The 16335-nt window shown below is 35.1% G+C and overlaps 1 non-coding gene across 1 annotated transcript; it reads right to left on the bottom strand.

Moving 5' to 3' along the window:
• Positions 1–15774: 15774 nt before the first annotated feature.
• Positions 15775–15972, bottom strand: LOC128870511 (U2 spliceosomal RNA). The gene has a single exon (XR_008455392.1). It is a non-coding gene; the product is annotated as a U2 spliceosomal RNA (small nuclear RNA).
• Positions 15973–16335: the final 363 nt, after the last annotated feature.

Raw genomic sequence — 16335 nt, 5'->3', positions numbered from 1 at the left:
GTGAGTCGTGTTTCAACTGGCGTAGAAGGCGGTCAATTTCGGGCGAAAAACCAAATATACAATTTATCAATTCCTCAATCAAAACTCACATTGTTAATACTCACATTTAAATAAAACGTTCAAACCTATATTTTGGGGGTTCAACCAGGATAAAGAATGGCATGCCTCGGCGATTTAATTAAAAGTAGCTTGCGCAGTGGCAGTAAGGTCAAAATCACGACACTGCATAAGTATATTTTCGAAAGCGAAGGCGACAGAAGTAACCGCCAACGACTTAGAGAGTTCTGTGGCTTCGCCTATAACGAAGGCAGCGCGGAATTCGAAGTTAAATCTCAATACGTGGATGCAAATTTGAACGAACGTGACCTAGTAACCATTTGCAACGTTTTAGGAATCGACTACAATGTAGCTGATGTGAAATTACACATATTTCACAATTTGCAGAAGGGACGCTTACTCGTAGCAAGCGATGCAGAAAATCACGACGATGACGACGACGGCGTTAGCAGCGAAGACGAGGCAGCCAACAGCTACGGCGGCGCAGAACAACGTGCTTGTTCTACATTGCGGAATAGGAGAAACGACGATTGTTTTTTTTCTATCGACGGCAACGAAGGTAGGAAAGAAGCTCACAAAATTGCTGAACGACGGGAAAGAAGGCGTATTTGTGACGAACGAGAAGCAAGTATAAGCGCAAGTGAAGCTAACGAAAATGAAATGCCAATGCAAATGTCGCGGTTTGCAATAAATTTTCGAGATATTGAAGACTCAGTAAGGCCGTTTGAAGGTACTGACAAATTGCCAATAGATGTGTGGGTAAATGAATTCGAAGAAACTGCTACCCTCATGCGTTGGGATGAATTTCAAAAATTTGTGTTCGCAAAGAAGTCGCTGAAAGGTTTAGCAAGAATGTTCATTTTTAGTGAAAGGGGAATCACATCGTGGTGTAAACTGAATAAAAAATAGTTTAAAAAAACTAAAAAACACGCTTTTATTGCTAATCGAACTAAAAAGTAGAAAATAAATTTGAATGACAAAGGGACCTATAATGAAGTAATAGCAAATCGAACGACCAGTCATAGTCAACTACCTCAGAACAGAATTATAACAAAAATTAAGATACAAATAGAGTAATTCAAATTAGAGTTAAAAGCGTGGGATGCTTGATATAGTAAATATATTACAATCATTCTATTGGCAACTACCAATGTACAGAGGGTTATGAAAGTGAAGCAAAATGCACCCCACGCTTTTAACTCTAATTTGAATTACTCTATTTGTATCTTAATTTTTGTTATAATTCTGTTCTGAGGTAGTTGACTATGACTGGTCGTTCGATTTGCTATTACTTCATTATAGGTCCCTTTGTCATTAAAATTTATTTTCTACTTTTTAGTTCGATTAGCAATAAAAGCGTGTTTTTTAGTTTTTTTAAACTATTTTTTATTTTCTACTTTTTAGTTCGATTAGCAAAAAAGCGTGTTTTTTAGTTTTTTTTTTTAACTATTTTTTATTTTTAGTATATGTAGAGTAGAATGGGGTAAGATAGGTCTTTTTTTTTGGAGAGCTCTTGCTACGGTGTTTTTGCATTGATTTTGAAAAATAAGCAAGATTTTGAAAGGTTATTTATCTGCTAACATTTTGGTTATACTGACTTATGTTTGGCTAAATATTTTGGAAGCTGCATTCAATAAGGCAAAGGTACTTTTTGTCGATATTTTCAAAATCGGGGGGCACGATAGGTCACTATATGTGAGGGGAAAAGAACAATGTACATGGCTTGGAAATTAACGTTTTAACTTTTATTTATAGAGTATGAACACTGCACATTTTATAAAAGTTAGGAATTTTTTCTTTAATTCGTCACGCGAGCACGTAATGTTTCGAACGGAATTTTAAATTGTTTAGAGGCTGATCGAACACTAGCGCCATCTCGGACTGCCGCGATTGCGTTTTTTACATCCTCTTCACTTCGTTTCGGCGTTTTTCGCACATAATTACGCACCATTTTGCTGCAAAAACAATTAAAATTTATTTCATCCAATTAAAAGTAGTGACCTATAATGCCCCCAGACGGCTGACCTATAGTGCCCCCAAGCACATGTTCTATGTTAGTGTCGATATTTTTTTTAAAAACAAAAATATCAAAAAACTAACCCATTATTCGTGTTCAGCATTATTTTCTACGTAAAATAAAACTCACCTGACAAATATTTACTTACATTAAATTCACTGCACCGTAGAATAAAAAAAATGCTATGTCGGAGAAAAGCTCACAAAAAACTAAACGACTCCAGAACTAGGATAACTAATCAAGGGTGATGGCTGAAATGACAGTCGCGAACGTTTTTCCCCACGACGTATTCAATTCACATAAGACGAGTGACCTCTGCAAAAACAGTGCGACGAAAACCCCACCTACCTATTGTGCCCCCATACCTATCTTACCCCATTCTACTCTACATAGGTGTTTACGAGTAATATACTATTACACAACCGCACACTAAATACTAACCTCAATGGTGGTGTGGAAACTAAAAATTCCCAATTTTTGTTTAAAAAAATACCCAATTCATGTTTCTACCGGTGTGGCAATATTGGCAAATGTTATAAAAAATGCACATTTTTCAGCGCTCTCACGAGAAAAAGAGTTTCCCATCTAGTCATCTATGTTGTGTGTTCCGAGTCGATCAGATTTTTAGAAGCCCGTGAAAATTAAGCTCAAAGATTCCGTTACATTCATTCATACATACAACCCGAGCTAATAAAAGTGTGTTAAAAAAATAAAATATTAACCCTGGCAATCCTAATAAGGATAATGGAAAACTTTTATCAAATTATTGCATTGTCATCGGTCCTTGATAGGTGTGCGAAATTTCAAGTCAATCAGATTTTTAGAAGTCAGTGAAAATTAAGCTCAAAGATTCCGTTACATACATACATACATACATACATACATACATACATACATACATACATACATACATACATGCATACATACATAAATACAACCCGACATAATAAAAGTGTGTTAAAAAAGCATTAATAGATGAATTTCAGGCTGTGGTAAATAGCGCTCATTTGCACAAGCAGTTGACAGAAAGAAAGATGAAAAGAGAGGAGAACGTGCAGGAATATTTTTTTGGTATGAAAGAGTTAGCAGCAAGGGGAAACATTGAAGAAAATGCTTTGATTCAATACGTAATTGATGGTATACGCGATATGAGTGTGAGTAAGACAGTTCTATATGGCGCCAAAAATATTCGTGAATTTAAGGAAAAGCTTCGATGTTATGAGGGAATACGCGAAAAAGTGAAAACAGACGATACTAAAGAAATTGGAAAAAAGGGGATGGTAAACAAAACCGAAATAAATGAACTTAAATGCTACAATTGCGGGGCGAAAGGCCACAAAAGCGTTAATTGTGAGAGTAGAGAAAAGGGGAAAAAGTGTTTTCAGTGTAATGAGTATGGCCATATTGCTAAAAATTGCACAAACAATAAGAGTTTAAACAAAGACGCTCAGCGAAACACACGACTTATTACAGGAAAACGAAGCATAATGAACAAAGATGTAATAATGAATGATAAAAAATTAATAGCATTATTTGATACGGGGAGTAAGTTTAGCCTCATTACTGAGAGTGTGTATAATGTGTTGAATAAACCTTATTTAAAGGAATGCAATATTTCACTATATGGCTTCGGTGAGTGTGACACTAAAAATGCAGTAAAGCCAATGGGTGCGTTGAAATATAAAATTGAGATAGACGGCGAAATATATGAATTAGAATTTTTGGTTGTACCTTAAAAATTCCTGGATTGTGAAGTGATAATCGGAGAGAACTTTTGTGCTTACGCTGAAGTAAAGATAGATCGTGAAGGGTTGCATATCAAAAAAGTATATTAGAAAATGACAGTGATGATAATTCAAAGTTTTTTATCATGAAAATTGACATAGCTGCGGACGAAAAAGAAAGTGATATCGGTGAAATGGCCCAAATAGGATCAAAACAAAAGGTGCGCGACATGGTAAAAACTTATCAACCAAATAAACAAAAATTTACATATGTTCAAATGAAAATTATTTTAAAAGATGAGTAGCCAATATTTTCGAGGCCGCGACGTTTACCTATAGCTGAAAAACACATTGTAGACAGTCAGGTGGAACAGTGGTTAAGTGATGGCATAATAGAAGCCTCGGATTCTGAATTTTGTAGTCCGGTTGTGTTGGTAAAGAAGCGTGATGGTACGCCAAGACTGTGTATCGACTTTCGAAGACTAAATAAAGTGATGATAAAAGATCATTTTCCTTTACCTTTAATTGAAGATCAACTTGACCAATTACAAAATGCTAAAATTTTTTCTACAATTGACTTACGAAACGGGTTTTTCCATGTGCCCATAGCTGAGTCTAGTCGTAAATACACAGCTTTCGTAACACACAACGGTCAGTATCAATTTTTGAAAGTGCCTTTCGGGTTGTCGAATTCTCCGAGTGTTTTCCAGAGGCATATAAATGCAATTTTTAGAGACTTGGTGCGTAGAGGTACCGTGTTACTTTATATGGACGATGTGATTATCCCTGCTCAAAACGAAGAGAGTGCTTTAAAAAATTTAGAAGAAGTAATGCAAGTTTGCAAGGACTATTAACTCGATATAAATTTTAAGAAGTGTCAATTTTTAAAAACAAAAGTAGCATTTTTAGGGCATGTTGTAGAAAATCAAAAGCTATCGCCATCGCCAGAGAAAATTGAAGCTGTAACAAAATACAAAGTACCACAAAATTTGAAACAATTACAGGGGTTTTTGGGCCTTGCGGGATATTTTCGAAAATTTGTTAGAAATTTCTCGGTGATTGCAAAACCGCTCAGTGACCTAACGAAGCAAAATGTAAAATTCGAAATGAAAGACAGAGAAATCGAATCGTTTCAAACACTAAAAAAATGTCTAAGCGAAAAACCGGTTCTAAGCATTTTTAATTAAAAGTTTCAAACTGAAGTTCATACTGATGCCTCTATCGACGGTTATGGCGCTGTGTTACTACAAAAATTGCCTGAAGATGGGCATCTGCATCCTATTTACTATATGAGTAAGAAGACAACCGAGGCTGAAAGAAAGTACACGAGCTATGAGTTGGAAGTTTTGACAGTTATAGAGGCTCTAAAAAAGTTTCGCGTTTATCTACTAGGTCTGCATTTCAAGTTAGTAACCGACTGCAATGCCTTCACTAAGACGTTAGACAAAAAAGACCTTTGCACCAGAGTCGCTAGATGGATATTGTTCCTCCAAGAATACGACTATGAAGTAGAGCATCGAGCTAGCACCCAGATGAGACACGTTGATGCCCTTAGCCGTTACGCAGTTTTTTCTATAAAGGATGATTTTTGGTTAGATTGCGCCGCGCGCAACTTCAAGATGATGAACTCAAAGTTATTTTAGATGTTCTTCGCGAAAAAACCATTTTCAACGACTATTTTACGAAAGGTGGCATTTTGTACAAGCTTGTAGGTGACGACGAATTAATTGTTGTGCCCACCAACATGCAAAGGGAAATTATCAGAAAAGCACATGATAATGGTCATTTTGCAGTGAAGAAAACTATGGAGTTGATAACCAAAGATTACTATATACCAAAAGTCGAAGAAAAGATACAACGTCACATTGCCAACTGCATACTTTGCATTATTTCAAACATAAAACTAGGTAAACAGGAAGGTGAGCTACATATATTACAGAAAGGTGAAATACCACTCCAAACGTACCACGTCGACTTCCTTGGCCCATTGGAATCGACAAGCAAGCTTTACAAACATATATTTGCAGTGATTGATGGATTCACAAAATTTTGTTGGCTGTATCCAACTAAAACGACATCAGCGAAAGAGGTAATTAAAAGGTTACACATCCAGAACGCGATATTTGGTAACCCAGTCCATATAATCTCTGATCGGGGCGCAGCTTTTACATCTGATGACTTTCAAAACTACTGCGAAGCTGAAGGTATAAAACATCACACAATAACCACAGGGTTACCTCGTGCGAATGGACAGATCGAACGGTTAAATGCGGTAATTAGCTCCGTATTGGAAAAATTGAGTGCAGACGACCCATCCAAATGGTACAAGCACGTCGAAAAAGTACAACAAGCTGTAAACTCAACATACACAAGGAGTACAAAAACGACGCCTTTTGAATTGATGATAGGGGTAAAAATGCGAAAGAAAGAAGACATACAATTAAAGCAACTCATCGAAGATGAAATGATTTTACATTTTCAAGACGAGAGAAACGAGCTAAGACAGAATGCGAAAAGGGAGATCCTGAAACTGCAAGCAGAAAACAGAAAATCGTTTAACCGTAAACGAAAACCAGCATCGTTATATAACCGCGGGGACCTGGTGCCCATAAAAAGAACTCAGTTCGGGGTGGGTCTTAAGCTGAAACCAAAATATCTCGGACCATACGAAGTAAGAAGCATCAAATCAAATGGCACGTACGATGTATTAAAAATCGGCTTGGGTGACGGGCCAAAAACGACAACTACATGCGCTGAATATATGAAGCCATGGTCAATATCTTTAGATGGTGATAGCATCGCATTCGGGCCAAACGCGCAGCAGGATGGCCGAGTTGTGGGAATGGTGTAATCCCTACTCCGCCTCTCGTGTTTCTGGCAACCCTGGTTGACAGCAACGGCGAACGAGTGAGTCGTGTTTCAACTGGCGTAGAAGGCGGTCAATTTCGGGCGAAAAACCAAATATACAATTTATCAATTCCTCAATCAAAACTCACATTGTTAATACTCACATTTAAATAAAACGTTCAAACCTATATACATACATTTGTATGTATGCATTTTCTAGATAGTATAAAACGTTAAAATAAATAAAGGAAAACTTCAAAGAAACGTATTTGCATATATGGGACAACTAAGTTCAATAGCATCTTTATTAAATATAGTGTTGCACGCATATGTGTGCACTGAAGCAACATGACCTACCTCACGAGCATCGCTTTATATTTCATGTAAATAACCTAATGATCAAATTCCTGCCTCACAAATGCTACTAAAAATTTCTTTTGAATATTCATGTACATATTTGTATGTGCGTATGTACACTTGGTGCCATATCCCTTCAAACAAATCAAAAAATTCTGTATACAAAACGCTTCATTACCAGGCACACAGGAAGATGGCATATGCAAATATAAATATGTGAATTGAATTCAAGCAAAACAATGCTTATTAATATACACATATGCATGTGCATACAACCGCACACACAGGGCACTCACTTTATTCCTCAAAATGCGTACGTCGTTCAAAGCTAAAATTCTATTCCTAGCGACTACAAGCCATAGACGCAGGCGTAGCGGCCATCATTCTATTACAACAAAAACTCATCATCAAAAAATTCATTGATAAATTCGAGCTCATACCTACTTCTAAGAGCAAGTACTTTCATTCATAAAACAAGCCGCCCATATGTCAATTTTCTCGACAATTCGAAAATAGTCAATATTGGAATATTTCGCGTAGAATTATTTACCAATATTTGATAAATCTTGAATTTTTGTCAAGTCGAGTGCCTGCGCCATCGTACATATGTATGCATCAATATATGTATGTAAATATGTCTTTCTAAATGCTCGACAGCCGCAGCTGCTGTGCGTCAAGTGCCCGCATGAGCATACAGTAAGTTGCAGAAGAAAACAAGTTGCTTAAAAAAAAGGTCTGATTCAAACATTTTAATACTAAGAGAAAATTTGGAAACAATTATTTTATGTTAACTGATAGTAGGCAAATAGTTAATTAGTAGATTACTTTACGTATGTAGTTCTTGAATTGATAAAAAGTGCACAAAACCTATGCATATATCTCCAAAGTTAGAAACTTAATCTCTGAATGAAATCAGAGCATTTGTAGGTGCCTGTAAACATGTCAAGGTTACTGTACATACAATGCTGTGCCTATGAATGTGCGCTGCGCCTATGAATGCGCGCTGGATTTCTTGAGAAGTTTTACCGTTTTATTTTGAGCTGTGGCTGGTGAGCATACATACACACAACATATACATATGCGCAAATGTATATAAATTCACAAATTTACATTTGCATATGCCACCTTCCTGTGCGCCTGGTAATGAAGCGTTTTCTATAGAGGATTTTGATTCAGTTGAAGGGATTCAACAAAGTTTTACAGACACCAGACAGACAGACACAACATATGTATATAATTTTGGATGATTTGGAAAATTCAAATATATAGGTCATATCAAAAAGCTACCTAACATTCTTTGCTTCTAATCACCAACAAATTCTTATCGACTCCTGCTAAATTTACATAATTCAGCCCCTTACTGTTAATTTTTGTTGAAAAATGTGTGTGTGGTGAAATTGTCTTCGCGAGACGAGTACCCCTCGAAATTCCATTCCGGCTTGCACAGAGAACGTTAAGGTATAGAGAAGTCTCAATGACAGGAACGTATAGAATTTCGAGGCGTACTCGTTTCGCGAAGACTATCACCAGAGAATGTTAATGCAATGAGAAGGAGCAAATGTTAAATGAGCTTTTTTCGAGTACTAATTTGTAGATTCATACTAAGGGATTTTCAAATTCAACTTACCTCACTAGTGGGGGATTGCAGATATTTACCACGTTAGTGGTCTATATTTACTTACCACGCTAGGACAGAAATTCGGATTTTTTTTGCTCTTACCACACTACTAAGGGATTTTATAAGATTTTTCGCCACATTACTAAGGGATTCGACTTATTTGATGCCCACAGCGAAACGAATAAATTTGCGATTAAGAAGGCCTCGCGGCAGTTAATTTGTGGTGCAGAAGCTAAAGTCGGCGGAATTATTCGCTTTGTTTTTTGGCACGTATTTAATTCAGGTTCAAGTCCTGAAGTCATATTTTTTTTCTTGCACATTTTTTTTTTTATTGTACAATTCAAACCAGGAAAGTTTGGTAAAATTTTTGAGTTTATTTTAATTAAAATTTCTTTAAAATACTGTTTTTTTTTGTATTTCATAAATGGAAATTTCTTTTCGGTATAAAATAGTTCATACTGGATATGACCTGATTTTTATGTATGTAAATCAATCAAAACAGAAAATATGTACATATGTATTTAATCTCTTTCATCAAATCCAAATTATATTGATGAGAAAATATCATTCTAATATCCGTCCAGAAAGCCAAACGCGCATACACACATTCACATGCATATAATTACGCATACAAACTTTCAACTAACGCAGAATATGTGCATATAAAACTGCGAATCGAATAAATGACTGATATAGAAAAGTTCATTAGTAATTATAGTTTAGCGCAATCGTAAAACGTGTTGTGTATGCAGTAGAGTAGAATGGGGTAAGATAGGTATGGGGGCACAATAGGTAGGTGGGGTTTTCGTCGCACTGTTTTTGCAGAGGTCACTCGTCTTATGTGAATTGAATACGTGGTGGGGAACAACGTTTGCGACTGTCATTTCGGCCGTCACCATTCATTAGTTATCCTAGTTCTGGCGTCGTTTAGTTTTTTGTGAGCTTTTCTCCGACATAGCATTTTTTTTATTCTACGGTGCAGTGCATTTAATGTATGTAAATATTTGTCAGGTGAGTTTTATTTTACGTAGAAAATAATGCTGAACACGAATAATGTGTTAGTTTTTTGATATTATTGTTTTAAAAAAAAATATCGACACTAACATAAAACATGTGCTTGGGGGCACTATAGGTCAGCCGTCTGGGGGCATTATAGGTCACTACTTTTAATTGAATAAAATAAATTTAAATTGTTTTTGCAGCAAAATGGTGCGTAATTATGTGCGAAAAACGCCGAAACGAAATGAAGAGGATGTAAAAAACGCAATCGCGGCAGTCCGAGATGGCGCTAGTGTTCGATCAGCCTCTAAACAATTTAAAATTCCGTTCGAAACATTACGTGCTCGCGTGATGAATTAAAGAAAACTTCCTAACTTTTATAACATGTGCAGTGTTCATACTCTATAAATAAAAGTTAAAACGTTAATTTCCAAGCCATGTACATTGTTCTTTTCCTCTCACACATAGTGACCTATCGTGCCCCCCGATTTTGAAAATATCGAAAAAAAGTACCTTTGTCTTATTGAATGCAGCTTCCAAAAAATATTTAGCCAAACATAAGTCAGTATAACCAAAATGTTAGCAGATAAATAACCTTTCAAAATCTTGCTTATTTTTCAAAATCAATGCGAAAACACCGTAGCAAGAGCTCTCCAAAAAAAAAATGACCTATCTCACCCCATTCTACTCTACATCATCCCACATTTGACTCAGGTTCAAGTCCTGTACACACTTTTCTTTGTTCGATAGTTTTATTTAACTTTTTGTATTTGGTTTAATTAGAATTGATTTAAAATAGTGTATTCAGGTTTTTCTAATACCTGTTATTTAGAAATTTATTTTCTATATAACATAATTCATACCTCGTTTGAATTGATTTATATGTAAAACAGCCATAAAGGCAATCATATGAATATGCATTCCTATATTTAATCTCGTCAAATCTGAACTACTTACATACACATATTGATGAGAAAATATTCTAATATCCATGGATGCATCCAGAAAGCCAAACGCGCATACACGCATATGTATATAAATATATATAAATATATACAAACCTTCAACGAACGCAAAATGTATGCATATAAAAAACAACAACTGCGACCGTCTTCTAGTCCGTCAGTGAAAAGATGGGATATGTATACCCTATGAGCAAAAAGAACCGGGAAGGTGATGTTGACTGTTTTCTTCGATTGCCTAGGCATAGTCCACCATGAGTACCTTCCATCGGGTCAGACAGTCAATCCGTTTTGAAGCCTTTGAGAGATGCTGTATGTTGCAAACGGCCGGAAATGTGAGCAAACAATTCTTGGATTTTGCGTGATTATAACGCGCCATCGCACCGATCAAAGAGAATACGACGAAGGAGCTGAAGGCCATGTCGGCCTACGAGGGTTGTTTGGAGGGCTGGGTTAAACGTTGGCATATGTGTGTTGCTTCAGACGGGTCATATTTTGAAGGAGATAATATAAATTTGCCTGAAATTTAACTCTGTTATGTTTTATTTAAACATTTGCGGTACTTTTTGATCATAGGGTACATATATGCGGCTTTGCGGACAGAAATGTGTGATTCGCTGAAATTGTTCAAGGAATCTAAGTCGCATTAACTCGCGAGTGTCGAACAGTTAGAAGTCATATTTACATACATATAAGGGTGCATACATACATACGGAGCCGCGGCCACTCGACATGACAAAAATTCAAGATTTCTCAAATATTGGCTAATAATTCCACACGAAATATTCCAATATTGACTATTTTCGAATGGTCGCGAAAATTGGCATATGGGCGGCTCGTTTTATGAATGAAATTGAAATATGAGCTCTAACTTATGAATGAACTTTTTGTTTTTGTTCTAAATTGTTCAGCGCCGTCGCTGATAGAATCATGGCCGCTGCGACTACGAATGTATTTTGTTTTTGTATTCGCTAGGCTTAGATTTTAGCTTTGGGCGACGTGCGCAAATGAGGTATGGGGTTTTGTTGTGTTCTAGAACATTTAAGAATGTGTGGTGGCAAAGCGGCCATCGCGTTGCGCTTGCTGTTGCTTTTGCTTCTATCAAAGTATTGTGCTTTTGTAAGTACAATATTAGGAATATCGACTGGTGAAAGACAAAAGTACACGGAAGCAAGAAGGGAGCGCTGTGCTCGCGCATATATGCATGAATGTATGAACGTGCATGGATGTAGTAACATATGAATACAATTATTTTGTAGGAAGTTTAGAAGGCAAGTAGGTATACATATATGTATGTATTCATATATGCTAGGACATAAAGTGGGTATATATACGTACATAGAGCAGAATTGTTTTTGCACTTGTTAGGAAGAAACTCGTTCACTAGTGCGTATGTGTATTTGATTTCTTGTAAGAATGTGATGTGCTGTGACATGTGTACTACATAAGTCAAGGTTATTGGGCATACATGCATATGTACATATGTATGAAAGGAAGATGATGTTCTTGCGCTTGTGCAATATTGTTTTTCATATACAAATGTACATACATACATATGTATGTAAATGCTGTCGAATACATAAACTTTAAATTGACATACAATATAAAATAAGTGTTGAATTATCTTAAACCGCTTTTTTTTTCTGAATGCAAATACCTCCTATTGACATGTACATACATACATATTATGAATATTGTCATATACCACCATTTATGTACATATAGAGTATACGTTCATTTATGAATGTATGTAATGAAAAACTTCATGAACTACTTTCAGAATTTATTAAAACTTATTCGCGTCGCGCTCATACGTATCTACATAGACATCACAAACCTTTTGTTCACAACGCAGGCGCAGAAATAAACGCTCTGTTAAATGTATCCTCCCCACGTGACTCGCCATCAATTCTCGTCGCAAATTTTTTTTTTTCGTTTTTAAATTTTTTTTTTTGAATGTAATCGTAAAAAAATTTGTAATAAATTTTATGTATCCGCTTATCATTTCAAAAGTAACAAAATGGTAAAAAAAATAAGCAGTTGAAGAAATAAACGCACCGCCTATTTTTCCTCGCCACATGTTAGACTCGAGTTCAATTCCCGGCGCAAACTTTTTTTTATTAATTTTTTTTTTTTAAATTCGTTTTTTTTAATGTAATTGAAAAAAAAAATTATGTAATAAATTTTAAGTATTCGCTTATTATTACAAAAAATACGAAAATAGTAAAAATTTTATTGGTTTAATGTCGAGGTGAGAAATGTGTTGTGTGTTGAGGTGAAAGATGTGTGGTGTTTCTAATTTTTGTGTGGGCAAAAGTCAGTGAGGTGTCTATAAACTCGATGTTTTAAAATCCCTTATTACAAATCTTTCAAATCTCAATTGTACTAAAAAAAAGCTCACAATAACATTTGCACCTTCTCATTGCATTAACATTCTCTGCTGCTATCACCAATTTATTACAATTTTTTTACGATTACATTAAAAAAATAAAAAAATTTAAAAACGAAACAAAAAAATTTGCGCCGAGAATTGATGGCGAGTCACGTGGGAGGATAAATACATTAAACCAATTAAATTTTTATTATTTTCGTATTTTTTGAAATAATAAGCGAATACGTAAAATTTATTACAAAACTTTTTTTTAATTACATAAAAAAAAACGAATTTAAAAAAAAAAACAAATTAACAAAAAAAAGTTTGCACCGCGAATTGAAATCGAGTCTAACATATGGCAAGGAAAACTAGGCGGTGCGCTTATTTCTTCGACTGCTTATTTTTTTACCATTTTGTTACTTTTGAAATGATAAGCGGATACATTAAATTTATTACAAATTTTTTTACAATTACATTAAAAAAAAAATTAAGAACGAAAAAAAATACCAGTCTAACGGTTAGACGCGATAGAAGTGAAACCTTCCGTAAAACAAACTGAGAGAGGGATATTTATAGGTTCATTATAATATTGCTCTAAAGTTCATATTTTATTTTCTTCATTTTATTATTATTCATCCTCAATGTTTTCAATTTCAACAAATGATACGAGTGGCTTATGATAGCTAAAATATGACACAAATGCTTTGGTTTCGATGTTGTCAACATATCTTTGAAATACCGGGTCAATTGTTGTTCTTGATCGTGTTGTCGATTCAGTTCGATTGTTACACATTTTTAAATTGTATGTTGTATTGAGTGCTATTATGAGCGTCGTAACGCGTATAATAAACACAGATACCACACTTCGATCTTAGCTATAAGGCCGAGAAGCGATAACCATACACAACCAACAAACTACCTTGTCATTACATTTTCTAATAAACCTTTTGAGAATTACACGCTCACAAAAATTAATTTACGAAATATTTATACCGATTCACTTAAACTGACTTTCAGTATCTAAACCAAAAATAGAAAAGCCAACAAGCAACGGCGAGCTGTTTGATTTCATGTTCGTGCCTGTGTATGTGCATTTGTGCGTTCATATCGCCACAGTGCATGACTACCAGCCTTGGCTGAGCACAGTAAGAAAATGTATTCGAGCGTATATATGAATGTATGTACGTTAGTGTGTTTGTACGATTGTGCTCTGCGCTCAGCTTTGTGTCGATTTTACTGTGCGCGCAGGTTGGGGTATTCTTGCAGAATGTAAACAAGAATGATAGAAAGAAGATTGCGCCCATCAGAGCGTACGTGACGTCACGTTTGCAGAGTTGTGCAGTATTGCCAACCATTTGCTCTTCGCAATAAATTTAGTGCTTTTTTATACCGAAAATGCGACAATTTTTAAGTTTGGTGTTTGTTTCTTTTTGTTTTTAATTTAAGGCTACCGAGACTTAAGTTGAAAAAAAACTGTATTATTATACAAAAGAAGTTTAAAAAAGGCCACTCTGAGAAGATTTTAGTGCTAATGAAAAGTTTTTTACTCTTATAAAATTTGATAATTTGAAAGTGCAAATTTAATTTTTGGCTCCATTTAAGGCTATGCAAAAATATTAAATGCCCCTCTCTCAACTCTTCTTAAGATTGAAAACCTTTTTACACATTTTAAAAAGCCTTTGAATTTATTGAATGCGAATTGAAACCATAGAGGTGTAATCGTTTCTTCCGGTCATCAATCCTTAGTGAGACATAGAGCATCAAGAGGTGTATTCATAGTAAAAATAACCAACAAAATACCAGAAAATACTAAAGAAACCATACTGACATTTTTACAAAAAGAGTACCTTATCTAGTTACATAACTTCAAATATAGCAAAAAAGTCGTTTCCTTAACAAAAGAATTTTGCTTAACAAAAAAAACTCATAAATTAAATTGTACATAAGCATAACACATTTATTTAAAAAAAAACGCACATTCTACAGACAATTTGTCACGCATACTAAGTTCTTACTTAACACAATAAAAATTTCGTGTTTTATTTTCTTTAAATGGGCATTTAGTGCGTTTTTATATCCAAAGCTAGGCAACTCTGCAGTAGCGAGAGAGAGATTTGACTGCCGAAAGCAGAAGAACACCAACAACACCGGCAATCGCGGGCAATGCCACCAGATGTTAAAAAAAAGTAAAGCTAAATAAAACTGAGTGAATTATTTAAATAATTATTAAAAAATGTATGTTTTACAAAATTATAAACATGACATTTTAATTAGAACAGCTAGAAAAATGTCATGAAGAAAGAACTAAAACTCCGAGACAAAAAATAATAAAAATAACAAAAAAAAAATGCTAAATCAAGTTACGAAAATGAAAGTTACAAATTCGCTGAGCGCAAAGTAACGGGACCACGATGGGCGCCATCTCATTATTCTTTGCATCATGGAATGTAAAGATGATTCACACACTGTCGACCGACTGGGTACAGTTGTCATATGTATAATTTTTATATGAAAAATCAGGGCGAATCTATTGAAGGTGGTACCAATAACACAGCTGATTTGTTATTTTTTTTTCTTCCGCCGTGTACATTTGGATGTCAACATAAAATTGAATTCACCTTGGAAAAAATTCAATTTTCTTCTATAATAAATTTTAATAAAAAAAAACTGTTTTGAATACATAATCAGAAATGTTCTACAATGCAAATTTCAAAAACAAAAAAAAAATTCCATTTTCGTCTACTTGTATTCATATAAAAATTTATGTCTCTTCCCACCAAAGCTAAATGTATTAGTATATTTCTTCTCGTATTTATTCAATAATCTGGGCCGAAATACCGGCGGTACTGCAATACCGGGCCAACCCGTGGCAGAGGTGGAGCAAGCGCCTAAAACACTCCGCCCATTTCCAAAAATCAGTTTAACATTTGTTGTCCTCCGATGGAGGATCTATCAGATGTTTAGCTGATAAAAACAGATACCACACTTTGATCTTAGCCATAAGGCCGAGAAGCGATAACCATACACAACCAACAAACTACCTTGTCATTACATTTTCTAATAAACCTTTTGAGAATTACACGCTCACAAAAATTAATGTACGAAATATTTATACCGATTCACTTAAACTGACTTTCAGTATCTAAACCAAAAATAGAAAAGCCAAAAACCTGTTTTCAATAAATAATCAGAAATGTCCTACCATGCAAATTTCAAAAAAAAAATTTTTTTTCTTATGATTCGAACCAAGAATTTTGGATCGGAAGCTCACATTGCTAGCCGCTCGGCTATCGCGCCATGGTGTCGGCGCTGGCCTAAAAGTTATTTAGTTCGTCGCTACGTTTATATGTAATATTCGTAGCCAAGATGGTCGCTTTTTC

Source organism: Anastrepha ludens, chromosome X, assembly GCF_028408465.1.
Source record: "Anastrepha ludens isolate Willacy chromosome X, idAnaLude1.1, whole genome shotgun sequence".
Lineage (NCBI taxonomy): Eukaryota > Metazoa > Arthropoda > Insecta > Diptera > Tephritidae > Anastrepha > Anastrepha ludens.
This window is presented reverse-complemented; position numbering and strand designations above follow the sequence as displayed.